The sequence below is a fragment of the Rhincodon typus genome, chromosome 25 (genome assembly GCF_021869965.1).
Source record: "Rhincodon typus isolate 14 chromosome 25, sRhiTyp1.1, whole genome shotgun sequence".
Taxonomy (NCBI): domain Eukaryota; kingdom Metazoa; phylum Chordata; class Chondrichthyes; order Orectolobiformes; family Rhincodontidae; genus Rhincodon; species Rhincodon typus.
In genome coordinates this window covers 38,267,671-38,278,659 of record NC_063356.1, presented here as the reverse complement: position 1 = coordinate 38,278,659, position 10,989 = coordinate 38,267,671, and positions in this window count along the sequence as shown.

Here is a 10,989-nt window from a genome sequence, read left to right as displayed (position 1 = left end):
CAATCCTCCTACAGTAACTGCTTTGCTGTCTGGATCTGTGGGCTAGTCCTCCATTGTTTAAGTTAAAACACATGGGAAAGGGAGTAATATATAGACACAATGAGAATTAGCTGACCAACAGGATACAGAAAATGGGAATAAATGGGTCTTTTTCTGAGTGCCAAGTAGTGACTGCAAGGATTGGTGTTTGGGCCCCAGCAATATATTCTCTTTGTATAATTGACCCGGATGCAGGAACTGAACGCAACATTTCCAAGTTTGCCGACGACGCAAAACTGGCCAGGGTTCTGAGGAGGATACAAAGAGGTTCCCAGATGATTTAGACAAGTTGAATGAGTGGGCAAACACTTGGCAGATGCGGCACAACGTGAATAAATGTGAAGCTCTGCACTTTGATGTAAAAGACAGAAGGGTAGAGTTTTATTTGAGTGGTGATGTATTGGGAAATGTGGATGTACAAGAGGATCTGGGCATCCTTGTACATCAGTCAATAACAGCAAACAGGCAGGTTCAGCAAATGGTATTTTGGCTTTCATTGCAAAAGAATTTGAGTTTAGAAGTAAGAATGTCTTACTGCAGTTATATAGGGCCTTGGTGAGGCCACACGCTGGAGTATTGTGTGCAGCTTTGGTCTGCCTACCTAAGAAAGGAACGTAGGAGGAGGCAATTCAGCCATTGCTTGTGTGTGGTGTTGTATGTGGGTCTGAAAGGGTTAAGCCTGAGGCGTGCCATATGCACCTTTGACTGTGATGATGTCATACGGACTTCTAGGCAGAGGAGCCAAGGATCCTGAAGGAATGAAACCTAATATCTGAGACAGACAAAGTTTTATTAAGCAAGGGTAGCAAGGGACGTGGGTATAGGGCATGCACCCCAAGGCAGGCATATGGAGTTAAGCCACAGATCAACAATGATCTTATTGAATAGGGGAGCAGGCTCAAGGAGCTGAATGAAGACCAGGTTACTGAGTACATTCAAGAAAGAGATTGATACAGTTCTATAATTTAAAGGCCTCAAAGAGCATGGAGGAATATGGCCTAGATAGAAGTTCAGCCATAACCTATTAAATGATGGAACAGGCTCAGGGTCAAATGACCTAATTCTGCTTCTTGTTTCTATGATTCAACTGTTCAATCATATCCAGAGCATTTCCAGTATTGGCAGTAAGGAACTTCTTAAAACATATCGGTTCAACCAAGCCTTCGGCTACTCTTCTTCGTTCCTCCTCCATTGTTCCAGCATCTCTTTCCTCTCCTGTCTTTTGGAACTCATTGGCTGTTTATGTGGAATGGATTCCATAGGTCATCCATTGTAACAACAGATGTGAATGGGTAGTGCCTGTCACAACACAGAGCCAATGCTGTTGGAATCTGTGCCACAACCCATTAATTTTTTAAAATTATAATTTCATAAAAAATGCTTCAGAGTTGAAAATAAATTCTGTTTCCAATCACTGAAAGGTGGATGAAAGTGCAAAAATAGTTCAATGGCTCCAGCCCATAGGGCTTGCTGAGATAATTCTTGCCAGGATTTTCAGTTCATTAATTTCCTTTGGTGACTGGTACATTAACTGCAAAGATTCTTAGTTACTGATCAAAAACAACAACCTACAGAGACTGATGAGGGATAATATAGTAGCTTTCTTTAGGCTTTAGGTAATTTACTAGAGAGAAAGACAGACCAATTCCCCTTCCAGAGGTCCAAAAGCTTTTGCCAATATCGTTAACACCCACAAGCTGTTCACCAATCAGGAGCCAATCAAATGATTGTTGTCAGGCTGATGACCTTTGTCATCTACAACTGGTCACAACTGCACAAGCTACTGATTTCCAGCTGGATTTCATTTTGTACACACCCTGTACCCCATCTACACATCCCATCTACAAAAGACTTCCAACACTGCCCCCGCCTGAATAAAGCAGCAGTGTAAACAAGACTTAACAATCCTCCAGACCCGAAAAGTCAGCTTTCCTGCTCCTTGGCCTGCTGTGTTCATCCAGCTCTACACCTTGTTATCTCAGATTCTCCAACATCGGCAGTTCCTACAAACTCTTAACAATCCTTAGGTTTTTTTAAATTCATTCACAGGGTGAGGCATCACTGGCTAAGCCAGCATTTTTTGCCCATCCCTAAATGCCCTGAGGGCAGTTATGAATCAACCACATTGCTGTGGGTCTGGAACCACATGTAGATCAGACCAGGTAAGGATGGCAGTTTCCTTCCCTAAAGGGCATTAGTGAACCTGATAGATTTTTCCCCAACAATTGGCAATGGATTCATGGTCATCATTAGACTCTCAGTTCCAGATATTTATTGAATTCAAATTCCACCATCTGCCATGGCAGGATTTGAACCCAGGTCCCCAGAGCGCTATCTGGGTCTCTGGATTAACAGTCCAGTGCTAATATCACTAGGCCATTGCCTCCCTTTTTCCCATTTCAGTCCATAGTCAAAAATACCGAAAAATAAAAAGATGCAGCCTTTTGAATTCATAGCTGATAAAATATTTTTGAACTGGAGGAGGTACATCAGTCAAATTGTGCACAGCAAGACCCCATACCTGCAATGTTATATAACAAAGTTCTGAAGAAGAGTCATACTGGACTCGTAATGTTAACTCCGTTTCTCTCTCCGCAGACACTGACAGGCCAGTGGGAAATGGTGGAGGCGAGTACAAGTACAACATTGAAAAGACATTTCGACAGGTACATGGATAGAGAAGGTTTAGAGGGATATAGGCCAAATGCATGCAAATCTGACAAGTTCAGGTCAGGAAACCATGGATGAGTTGGGCCGAAGGGGCTGTTTCAGTGCTATAGGACCCTATGACTCTATGACCTGCTGAGTTTCTCCAGCATTCTTTGTGTTTGTTTCAGATTTCCATCTTCCCAATATTTAGCCTTTGTGCAAGGTGGTAAGGACCAGATAGTCTGTTTTTTTCAGTGATGTCACTTGGAATAAATATTGCCTGAGAGACAAAGGTGAACTCTCCTTTTCTCCAAAATACTGCCATGGATCTTCAATATCAGCCTGAAAGGACAGATGGATCCTTGGTTTCACATCCTATCTGAAAGAAGAAGGACACAGACTCACAATAAAAGTTTAAAGTGGCAATACAGTGTATTTTAGAGTGAAATCTGGTGAAGAGCTGTAGTGAGATTCCTGTATTCTTGTGAAGGCTATGGTCCAAAGTCAGGTAAGCCGTAACAGCAGCTCAGTATCATTTAGCAGTCCTTGTCCAAATGCAACAAGACCAGCACAAGATCCATGTTTGTGCTGACAAGTGACCAGTAATATTCATGCTATGCAGGTAATGACCATTTCCAACAAGATAGAATATAAACATTGCTGCTTGACATTAAATGGTATTACTATGGCTGAGTGACCCGCTATCAACATTCTGGGGGCAACTATTGACCATAACTGAACTGGACTAGCCACATAAGTACTGTGGCTACCAGACCAGACCAGAGGCTAGAATTCTGCGGCAAGTAACTCACCTCCTGACTCCCCATAGCTTGTCCATCTTCTACAAGGCACATGTCAGGGGTGTCATGGAATACTCCTGACTTGCCTGGATGGGTGTAGCTCCAACAACACTCAAGAAGCTTGATACCATCCAGGATAAAGCAGCCTACTTGATTGGCACAAGCATCCACTCCCTTCATTACTGATACTCAGTCATAGCAATGTGTACCATCTACAAGATGCACTGCAGAAATTCAATAAAAATCCTTAGACAGCACCTTCCAAAGCCACGACCACTTCCATCTAAAAGGACAAGGCAACAGATATGTGGGAACACCATCACCTGCAAGATCTCCCTCTAAGTCACTCACCATCCTGATTTGGAAATATATCGCCGTTTTTGCACTATCACTGGGTCAAAATCCCGGAATTCTCTCCACAAGAGCATTGTCCATTAACGCATGGATGGCAGTGGTTCAAGAAGACAGCTCACCACCACCTTCTCCAGGGCAACAATGGACGGGAAATAAACACTGGCTCAACCAGCGACACTCAAATGCCATGAATGAGTTAAAAATATATATATCTTTTACTGGTTGTAAACATGTTGTGGGCAGGTTTGGCAATGTTTAACACCTTTGGGAAGCGTGGCTTTCAATTTTCCACCAATCCTTTCCTTTGGGCTCCATCCTGAATAAAGTCAGCATTATCTCAAAACGACTTTGTCTAACATCAATGAGACTAGAAGAGAAAATTTTATTCCACTTTGTATTTTTTTCATGCAACAGTGGTGCACACAAAAATATCATAGTGAAAGACTAAGGATGGAAGCACGCAAGCACATTGTGACAAACCAGGGTTTCTCACTGGAAGCTGTGCTTTAGTATGGTTTCATCAGTTCTTTACACATACTCAAATCAGACTTTTAGGTTATTTTAACCCGATGTGTACTAACAGACTGCACATGGTGGTAAGACTACAGAGCTTCGTGCTCTCAGCTGTACAAGTTCCAGCCTCCTAGCAGAGTCCTTTGACTTGTCTACTGAGGTCACAGTTACATCACAGCATTCTACTGAAACTCATGTACATATTGATTAAATCCTATCTCTGCCAGTTGTACAGTCTTATCGACTGCCAGAAACACATTCTGGAGCTGGGAAACCATTCCGGAAATAAATGGTGTGAAGTGTTCTCAGCAACTCACCCACCAACTCTATAGTGTATTGCAAACCCATGGAAGGAATAGCCCACAATTGATAGTTGTTGCTATGTTCAGAGGCACTTTTGGATTTGATAGCCAGTTAATTGGTCTGCTTTTGCATTCCACAGGAAATGCAGTTTGGTAAGTAGGACATTTGTTCCAACGCTCCATGTCAGTACAAGAACTCTGTTGTAATGCATTTGAAATGCAACTGTGGGATGGGGTGACACCAGGCTAAAGTTACAAGCCATGACAAGAGCATCACATGAGCTTCAAGTAATTGAAGATGGAACACAAATCTAAATTCCAAGACAGCTATAAGCAGCTTTAATCATCACGATGACATGAAGGCACCTGTCAGTCTCACTTCAAGAACATCCTCACCAGCAGTTTCAGTCATTCTAGAAATACGATAGAGGAAGACTTACATTCATATAGCACCTTTCGTAAACTTCAGTATATTTTACATGCAGTTTAGGTAGTTTTGATGTGGTGCCACTGTTGCAATGCTAGAAATGTTCCCTTTTCTGGCTACATGTATAAAATGGTTGTTTGTGTTTGAAAGATAACGTTTCCCCCCCATCCTTAACATGTGCTCAGGCTTGCTTCTCACTCAATGCCACCACCTAGTGGACCTTGTTGGCAAATGCAGACAACAGGTAAGAGCTTTGTTGTCATGCCCTCATCACAGTCTGCTTGTACTCATAAGAAATGGGTATGAGATGGCAGAAGATTACCAATGCCCTGTGGAATCATATCCAAGCATTGTTCAAGTGCTACCTGACATGGAAGAAGGAGAAGAAAGGTGATAAATTGACATATTGCTACAAGTACTCGAGAAAACCTGAGCCCTAGTTTAACATCTGTACTTAGAATATAGAACATAGAACAATGCAGCACAGGAACAGGCCCATTGGCCCACGATATTGTGCCATACTTGGCATCAAATTAAACTAATCCCTTCTGCCTGCCCTTGGTCCATATCCCTCCATTCCTTGCATATTCATGTGCTTATCTAAACATCCCTTAAACACCCCTATTGTATCTACCTCCCCCACCACCCCTGTCAGCACGTTCCAGACTTCTCCCGCTCTCTGTGTAAAAAACTTGCCCCTCATATCTCCTTTGAACTATCCCCCTCTCATCGACTTGAACTGTAAATGTGAAAAACTTGAAATTGTCAGGGGAACAACTGATATGTATTAAGAGCAGAGGACTTGGGATCAGGAGTAGGCCCTTCAAACCTTCTCCACCATTCAATTAGATAATGGCTGATCTGTTTGTGGTCTCAACTCCACACTCCTGTCTCTCCCTATAACTCTCGATTTCCTTGTCCATTACAACATGCAAAGCAAGGTTCTAGATAAACTTTGTAAACTTCATTTATGACTATGAGCAGAGAGCTGATTTATCTTTGTGTTCTGTACATTAACCATCACCAGGTGTCCAGCTGGGAGAGAAAGAGCAGCCTGGGAGCCAGATCCTGTCAATCTTCTGCCTAGTTCTATAATTATCTCCATAATTTGGGATCAGTTTGGAGTTGGAGACTCAGCAGTTTACATGAGCACACAGAAATGGGTCTGTGGTAAATCCTTTACAACCTATGTCTTAAGGGCCAAGTCACTTGTCTTTCACTGTCCTAAGTGCCGAGGAACTTTCCATGTTACAGAGGTGGAGGGACTAGACATCTTAAAACGCATGAAGTGATAAATCTCCAGGACCTGATCAGGTGTACCCTAGAAATCTGTGGGAAGTCAGGGAAGTGATTGCTGGCCCTTTGCTGAGATGTTTGCATCATTGATAGCCACAGGTGAGGTGCTGGAAGACTGGATGTTGGCTAACAAGGTGCCAACTATTTAAGAAAGGTGGTAAGGAAAAGCCAGGGAACTATAGACCGGTGAGCCTGCCATCGGTGGTGGGACAGTAGTTGGAAGGAATCCTGAGAGATAGGATTTACATGTATTTGCAAAGGCAAGGACTGATTAGGGATAGTCAGCATGGCTTTGTGCGTGGGAAATCGTGTCTCACTAACTTGATTGAGTTTTTTAAGTAGTAACGAAGAGTAATGATGAGGGCAGAGCGGTGGGTGTAATCTATATGGACTTCAGAAAGGTGTTCAATAAGGTTCCTCATGGTAGGCTGGTTAACAAGGTTAGATCACATGGGATATAGGGAGAACTAGCCATTTAGATGCAGAACTGGCTCGAAGGTAGAAGACAGAGGACGGTGGTGGAGGGTTGCTTTTCAGACTGGAGACCTGTGACCAGCAGTGTGTCACAAGTATTTAGCACTGGGTCCACAGTGTGAAGGATTTCCGTCATTTATATAAATGATTTGGATGTGAACATAGGAGGTATGGTTAGTAAGTTTGCAGATGACTCCAAAATTGGAGGTGCAATGGACAGTGAAGATGGTTATCTCCAGAGTACAACGGGATCTTGATCAGATGGGCCAATGGGCTGAGAAGTGGCAGATGGAGTTTAATTTAGATAAATGTGAGGTGCTGCAGTTTGGAAAGGCAAATCAGGGCAGGACTTATACACTTAATGGTAAGGACCTGGGGGGACTTGCTGAACAAAGAGACCTTGGAGTGCAGGTTCATAGTTCTTTGATAGTGGAGTCACAGCTGGATAGGATAGTGAAGAAGGTGTTTGGTACACTTACCTTTATTGGTCAGTGGATTGAGCATAGGAGTTAGGAGGTTATGTTGCGGCTGTACGGGACATTGGTTAGGCCACTTTTGGAATACTGCATGCAATTCTGCTCTCCCTGATGTAGGAAGAACGTTGTGAAACTTGAAAAGGTTTACAAAAGATTTACAAGGATGTTGCTAGGGTTGGATAATTTGAGCTATAGGAAGAGGCTGAATACGCTAGGGCTACTTTCCTTGGTGCGTTGGAGGCCGAGGGGTTACCTTATAGAGGTTTGTAAAACCATGAGGGGCGTGAATAGGGTGAATAGACAAGGTCTTTTCCCCGGGGTGGGGGAGTCCAAAACTAGATGGGAATAGGTTTAAGGTGAGAGGGGAAATATTTGAAAGGACCTAAAGGGCAACTTTTTCATTCAGAGGGTGGTGCGTGTATGGAATGAGCTGCCAGAGGAAGTGGTGGTGGCTGGTATGATTACAACATTTAAAAGGCATTTCGATGTTTATATGAACAGGAAGGGTTTAGAAGGAGAGTAGGAATCCACCTATCCTCTCCTCTATCCCTCTTCTATCCGCCTCCCACTTTCTCCCTATTTATTTCAAAACCCCCTTCCCCTCCCCCTTTTCTGATGAAGGGTCTAGGCCCGAAACGTCAGCCTCTCTGCTCCTATGATGCTGCTTGGCCTGTTGTGTTCATCCAGCCCTGCACCTTGTTGTCTAGGGTTTAGAAGGATGTGGGCTAAATGCTGGCAAATGGGATTAGATTAATTTAAGATATCTGGCCAGCGTGGATCAGTTGAACAGAAGGGTCTGTTTCCATGCTGTACATCTCTATGACTCTAACTGGAAAATACAAGAAAATTGTGCATGACAATGGTTAACATTACAGACTGACAGTTTATACTTTCAGCGTTATTTCCAGTGGTTGGTCCTTGCTAACAAAAGATCACTGTGCTGGCATCTTGTGCTTCCCTGATTTCCACTGCTCCACCATTAGTGGTCATTCGTTCAGCTGGCCATGTCCTAAACTCAAAGATTCTCCCTTTAAACCTCTTTATCTCACTTTGATCCTTTACTTCACTGCTTAAGATCTATTTCTTTGACAATGCCATTGGGTAAGATGTCCTAATGCCTTCTTATGGGGTTTGGTATAAAATTGGATCTGGTAATGTTACAGTGAAACACCTTGACACGTTTTACAAGAGAAAAGGCAATTTATAAATTCAAGTTGCATTGTGTCACTGATTCTGCCATGTTCTATAACCCAGTTCAGTAATGCTCACTGTCCCCTAGATAATAATGTATTTTTTAGCTGAGCCTCTACAGTGTGTAAGCAGACCATTCAGCCCATACTGACCCTCTGAAGAGTATCATACACAGATCCACCACCACCCCCCCACTGTAACCTTGCGTTTCCTATGGCTAACCCAGCTAGCATGCAAATCACTGGACACTCTGGGCATTTTAGCATGGCCAATCGACCTAACCTGCACATCTTTGGACCATGTTGAGGAAATCAGGGCACCCAGCAGAAACCTATGCAGACATAGGGAGAAACTCCACACAGAAAATCACCCGAGAGTAGAATTGAACCCAGGTACCTGGTACTGTGAGGCAGCAGTGCTAACCACTGTGCTACCGTGCCACCCTATGTGCCCTAATTCTTGGTCCCCTTCCAGCATCATTTCAGAGTGACTCCAGTACATGTTTATGCAGGAGTGAGGGTTGACAGCATTTCTTGGAGACACCAGGAACTGAAGATTAATATCTCCGATGCTGTGAGCAACTCAATAAAGATGAGGACACAAAAAAGAATTGTGTTGTGTTTTTCACTTTCTTTCAACACTCTAGTTTATTGGTTATAAAAGTATTTTCGAAGGGATAAGAAGTAAAGTTTAATTGAATGGAGAAGCTAAAAACCAGGCGGGAAAACACACCGATGCTTCATCAGAGGCTGCACTGAGGGTGTTACCAAGCACGGTAATGAAACGTCTGCGGGACAACAAACTAGCTCGGTGAGCCAACCAACCTCAACACCCACAACCCGAGCTGCAGATCTACTCCAAAACCTTAGAGAAGCTAATGGTTGAAGTCAATGAATAATATCCTTCAAGACCAATTCTTGAGGTAAAATAAACTCTAATTATAAAAACCCTGAATTTTCCTTTATTTATTCATAAAATGGGAGCGCTGCCAATAAGACCTGGATTTGTCTCCCATCCTTAATTGCTTGCCAGAAGATGGCAGTGGAGATACTTTCTTGAATAACTGAAGTCTTTGTATTGTACATACGCTCACCATGCTGTTCAAGGGATTGGGGGTGGGGTGGAGGGGGAGTGGGGGGAATGTGTGGAGAGAGATCCAGGGTTTTGACCCAGCGATATAGTTCCAGTCAGGATGGTGTGTGGCCTATTGGGAATTTGCAGTTGGTGATGTTCCCATGTTCTACTTCCCTTGTCCGTCTATGATGTGGAGGTGCCAGTGTTGGACTGGGGGGGGACAAAGTCAGAAGTCACGTGACAGCAGGTTATAGTCCAACAGGTGTATTTGAAATCACAAGCTTTCGGAGCACTGCTCTTTCATTAGGTGATGTCAGAAAGCTTGCAATTTCAAATAAACCTGTTGGACTATAACCAGATGTCGTATGACTTCTGACCTTATCCTTCAAGGTGGTAGCGGTTGTAGACTTGAAAGGTACCCAAATAATACTTGGCAAATTTCATCTTGTAAATGGTGCTGGTGGTGGAGATAGTGAGTGTGAAGTGGAGAATGGAATACCAGTCAAGTTGGTTGCTTCGTCCTGGAAAGCATTGGGCATTTTGAGTGTTGTTGGAGCTGCACTTATCCAGGTAAGTGGAATATATTCTGCCATACTTCTGATTTACGCCTTGTCAATGGTGGACAGGTATTCAGAAAAGCAGGAGGTGAGTTATCTAGTGCAGAATTCCCAAACTCTGACCTGCCAATGTGGCCACAGTAATTATAGGGCTGTTCCAATGAAGTTTCTGGTCAACAGTAGCCTTTGGGATGTCAATGCTTGGGGATGGAAATGCCTTTGAACATCAGGCAAGGTGGTTAGATTCTCTCTTGTTGGAAGAGACCATTGCCTGCCACTTAGGCAGCACAAACGTAACTTGCCAGTCACTAGCCTGAGTTTGAATGTTGTACAGGTCATGCTGTGTGCAAACATGGACTGTTTCAGCACTGGAAGAGTTGTGAATGGGACAGAAGATTGTGCAATCATCATTTCTGACCTTGTGTTGGAGGAGAGGTCATGCACGAAGCAACTGAAGATAGTTATGCTGGAACACTACCCTAAGGAACTCCTGTAGTCAGGTCCTTGGACTGAGATGATCCACCTCCAAAGACCTATGTACTATGTACTATATATGACTCCAATAAGTGGTAGGTTTCATCCCTGATTCCCAGTTTCTTCGACATTCCTCAGGCTTTTTGATGCCACACTTGGTCAAACACTACCAAAAGCAGTTCCTCTTTCCTCAAGATTTAAAATATGTCTGCCCATTGAAACCTCACTATTTGTAAGGACTCAGCTCCCAATGAATGTGTACTATAACTGTCAGGACATAGACAGCAATCTCAATGATGGAGTTTCAATTTGAAAGGCTGTGCAGTCCCTCACCCTCCCCCACCTACACAGTTCTCTGAAGCA